Below are 4,598 nucleotides of genomic sequence, written 5' to 3'. Positions count from 1 at the left end.
TTAAACTACCTAAGGGGATCAGAGGGGACGCAGCTTCACTCCGAGGGCGTGTGAGGGGTCTCTGGACCTCCTGCGGGGGTCTGTGGGGACACAGCTCTGCTCCAAGGGTGTGTGAGGGGACATTGGGCCTCCTGAGTGGGTCTGAGGGGACACAGCTCTGCTCCAAGGGCACGTGAGGGGACCACGAACAACCTGAGTGGGTCTGAGGGGACACAGCTCTGCTCTGAGGGTGTGTTAGCAGACATTGAACTTCCTGAGGGGGTCGTAAGGGACACAGCTCTGCTCCAGGGTGCGTGAGGGGACATTGGACCTCCTGAGTGAGTCTGAGGGTACACAGCTCTGCTTCGAGAGTGCGTGAGGGGACATTGAACATCCTGAGGTGGTGTGAGGGGACATAGCTCTACTCTGACGGCGTGTGAGGGGACATTGAACCGCCCGAGGGGGTCTGAGGGGACACACTCTGCTCCGAGGGCTTTAGAGGGGACACTGAACTTTCTGAGGGGGTCTGAGAGAACACAGCTCTGCTCCGAGGGTGCGTGAGGGGACACTGGACCTCCTGAGTGGGTCTGAGGGGACACAGCTCTGCTCCAAGGGCATGCAAGGGGATATTGAACCACCTGAGGTGATCAGAGGGGACACAGCTTTGCTCTGAGGGCATGTGAGGGGATTCTGGACCCCCTGCGGGGGTCTAAGGTGAAACAGCTCTGCCCTGCGGGCATGTGAGGAGACATTGGACTTCGTGCTTGGGTCTGAGGGGACACACCTCTGCTCCGAGGGCGCATGAAGACAGGACCTGCCCTGTGTGGTCTGAGGAGACACAATCTTTCCCTGAGGGCACATGAAGGGACATCGACCTTCCCTGGGGGTCTGAGGGGACATAGCTCTGCTCCGAGGGCACCTGAGGGGACAGTGAATCTCCTGAGGGGGTCTCAGGGGACACAGCTCTGCTGCAAGGGTGAGTGAGGGGACATAGACTTTCCGTGTGGTCTGAGGGGACACAGCTCTGCTCCGAGGGTGCGTGAGGGGACATTGGCCCTCCTGAGGGACATGTGGGGACAAAACTCTACTCCGAGGGTGGGTGATGGGACATGGACCTTCCGTGTGGGTCTGAGGGGACACAGCTCTGCTCCGAGAGTACGTGAAGGGACATTGGACCTCCTGAGCAGTCTGTGGAGACACAGATCTACTCCGAGGGCAGGTGAGGGGAAACGGACCCTCCGTGGGGGTCTGAGGGAACACTGCTCTGCCCCAAGGGCATGTGAGGGGGCACTGGACCTCCTTAGGGAGTCTGAAGGGACACAGCTCTGCTCCGAGGGCAGGTGAGGGGACGTTGAATCTCCTGAGTGGGTCTGAGGGGACAAGCTCTGCTCTGTTTGTGCGTGAGGGGACATGAACCTCCCGATGGGGCCTGAGGGGACAGCTGTGCCAGAGGGCAAGTGAGGGGACGTGGACCTTTTGAGGGGGTCTGAGGAGACACAGCTCTGCCCCAAGGGCATGTGAGGAGAGAAGGCCTGCCCTGTGTGGCCTGGAGACACAATCCTTCCCTGAGGGCACCTGAAGGGACATCGACCTTCCGTGAGGGTCTGAGGGGACATAGCTCTGCTCTGAGGGCATATGAGGGGACATTTGAGCTCCTAAGGGGGTCTCAGGGGACACAGCTCTGCTCCAAGGGTGAGTGAGGGGACATGGACCTTTCATGTGGTCTGAGGGGACACAGCTCTATTCCGAGGGTGCAAGAGAGGACAAGACTTGCCTTGTGTGGTCTGAGGAGACACAATCCTTCCCTGATGGCACGTGAGGGACATGGACCTCCACGGGGAGTCTGAGGGGACTCAGCTCTGCTCCAACGGTGCGTGAGGGGCAAGACCTGCCCTGTGTGGTGTGGAGACACCATCCTTCCCTGAGGGCACATGAAGGGACAAGGAGCCGTTGGGGTGGGAAACACTGCGGGGACACAGCCCTACACTGAGGGTGCTTGTGGGCATGGACTTCCTGAGGGCTCTGAGGGGAAAAAGCAGCGCTCTGAGAGTGCTTGATGGGGCACAGACCTTCTGTGGGGGTCAGCAGGGACACAGCTCTGCTCTGAGGGCACATGAAGTGACGTGACCCTGCCCCAGGGGGTCTGATAGTTTTGCTCCTAGGGGGTGTGAGGGGTCATGGACCTGCCGGGGGGGGGCGGGGGCGGTGGTCTGAGGGGGTGCAGTCCTGCTCTGAGGGTACTAGAGGGGACGTGGACCATCCATCCATCAGGGGTCCTAACAGGGTCCTGGCTCTGCCTTCATTTTTAGAAGTGAGGTCTGGCTGTGGGGACCCGGTCAGAGGGTGCTGGGTCAGTGGCTCTCATTGAGCACTGGGACACACAGGCTGGACTGTGTTCAGCTATAACCCTGTTGTCTCCTCAGCCAGCCCCAGAATGATCCCAGCCCGAGGCTCCCACGGCCAACTGAAACAAGCCTTGCCTGGGGCAGAGGAGCCTCCTCTTGGGCAGCGTAGGGGACTCTAGAGCCAGACAGGGGTCTGGGCCCTGGCTGGCTTCCCGTGTTTGCTGTGTGATCCAGGGCAAGCTGCCTTCCCTCTCTGAGCCTCAGCTTCACCTCTGAGGTCAGGCTCCTGTCTAGGTCTCTTGGCCTGTGTGGTCTCAGTACCCCGACCTGCTCCCTGGTGGGCCCCCAGGCTAGCTCTTGGCTGCCTGGACAAGGACTTTACCTTTCCCTTGGGCAGACCTGGGGCCCTCAGCACTGAAGGCCAGGACATCCCCAGGTGAGAGGCTCCCTCCTTCTTCGGCATCCCGGTCATGCAGGCAGTGGGGCCAAGAGGGTGGGTGTGGATCCTGGGCATCTCCTTCCCATCCAAAGGCTGGGGGTCAGGAAAGGGGCCAGGGTCTGGGAGGCAGAAAATTGTATCCCAGGCCTAAAACCATCCCTTCAGGCCTCAGCCTTCCATCTGTGCGTGAAAGGAGGGAAGGTGGGGCCCTTCGTGTGCCTGAATTAACTATGCCCCTGCCACCTGCAGCATCTGTTTTAGGGGGGTAGAGAGGAGAGTTTCAACGCCCCCAAAGGCTTCCTGACTGGAAGGCCTGATGGTTCTCAGTCCCAGTTCACAGACTGCAGGGTGGGGACACGGCCAGCGGTTCTGGCAGGGGACTCTGTTGATGGACAGCCCCATGGGACTCCTGTTGGCTTTGCTTCCCAATGGCGAGGAGGAGGGGACGAGGCCAGGCTGGGAGGACGGGGTTCTGGGCATGGGACGCCGGGCTTGTGGCCACTGCAAGCTCCCTTCTCAGAGCTTCAGCACCTGTGGCTCCAGACTCCAGGCCCTGGTGCACGAGGCCCTCCACCTGCTCCTCTCCACTCCCCACGCGGTGCTCTCCAGTCAGCCCTCCTTGGGGGCCTCTGCCCCAGCACCCTTTTCCTGCTGCAGCACGTGAGTCAGGGGACGGCCTTGGTGTGAACCACGTCCTGGCCCTGCCCGGAGGCGAAACTGTCAGGCTGCCTGCCCCCAACAAGCGCACCCCAACCAGTGAGAGACAGAGGTGTGCTGTGTGTCTGTTGTTATGTGTATGTGTTTGTATACATGCTTATTTGCATTTGCGTGTGTTTGTTTGTATATGTGCCTAGTTATATGTATCTGCTGTGTCTATTCGTACTGTCAGTTTGTAGTTCTATTTGTATCCTGTGTCTGTGTGTTGGTAATGTGCTCATGTTTGTAATATGTATCTGTGTGTCCATTTGCATGTGTGTCTTTTGGTGTGTGTGTGTGCGTGACTGTACTGTGTGTGTACCAATATGTCTGTTTGTATTTATTGGTATGTCTGTGTATATGTGTGTGTCTATTTGTGTGTGTGTGTCTGTGTGGACCCGTGGTCTGAGAACGCCGCCTGTGGGTGGAATTTGGCCCAGAGACATGTTTGGTTTGGCCCTCATAGTATTTTCAACATCTTGAGCCAACATTTAAAAATCAGGATATTTCACATAAAAATTCAGCTTTTCAGTTTCTTTTAAAAATTCAGAAGCCCTGGCAGCCTCGGGCCTGCGTTCCCATGAGGCCACTCTCCTCCAGAGCTGCTCAGAGGCTGCCTCGTCCTCCCACCCTCCACAGCCTCACCACTTTTCTCGCCCAGCAGCACCTTGAGGATGACTGAGTTTGTGATCCCAGAGTGTGTGGTCATGACTGAGTGTAAGCCTCGTTGCCAGGGAGTGTGTGCACGAGTGTATGGGACGAGTTCATGTGTGTGTGTGTAGGGGGGAGGGTGTGTGTGCGCATAAATCCATTTTGCAATGGGGGGCGTGTACACGTGAATGCGTGTGTGCCTATGAGGTCAATCTGTGTCAGTGGGCTGAGCGCATGTGTGAATGTGTGCGTGTGTGCATTAGGCAAATGTGAGTGTGTGGGGGACATGTGAGTGCCTGCATGTGTGTAGGGCATCTGTGCGTGCGGACGTTTAGGTATGTGAATGCATGCGTTTGCAGGTGTGTGTGCGTGGGGTTTGTGTGGACATATTTGTGGCCATGTGGAGTGTGTGAGCCACTGCGGTCTGAGCATGCTCTGCACAGGAGCTTCTTTCGGCCTTTGAGGGGGAATCGGATTCCGGGCTTCTG

At 58.1% G+C, this 4,598-nt stretch overlaps 1 protein-coding gene across 1 annotated transcript in view; it reads right to left on the bottom strand.

Annotated features, from left to right (window-relative positions):
* The window catches only part of CCDC12 (coiled-coil domain containing 12), a 65,702-nt gene that overhangs the window by 3,832 nt on the left and 57,272 nt on the right, over positions 1 to 4,598 (bottom strand). The window contains exon 8 of the transcript XR_009542842.1: positions 1,754 to 1,900. The gene's annotated coding sequence lies outside the window, so the exon portion shown is untranslated. The remainder of the gene's footprint in view (positions 1 to 1,753; positions 1,901 to 4,598) is intronic.

The sequence above is a fragment of the Lagenorhynchus albirostris genome, chromosome 10 (genome assembly GCF_949774975.1).
Source record: "Lagenorhynchus albirostris chromosome 10, mLagAlb1.1, whole genome shotgun sequence".
NCBI classification, from domain to species: Eukaryota; Metazoa; Chordata; class Mammalia; order Artiodactyla; family Delphinidae; genus Lagenorhynchus; species Lagenorhynchus albirostris.
The sequence above is the reverse complement of the archived record's forward strand: the minus strand, read 5'-3'. Positions and strand labels throughout refer to the sequence as shown.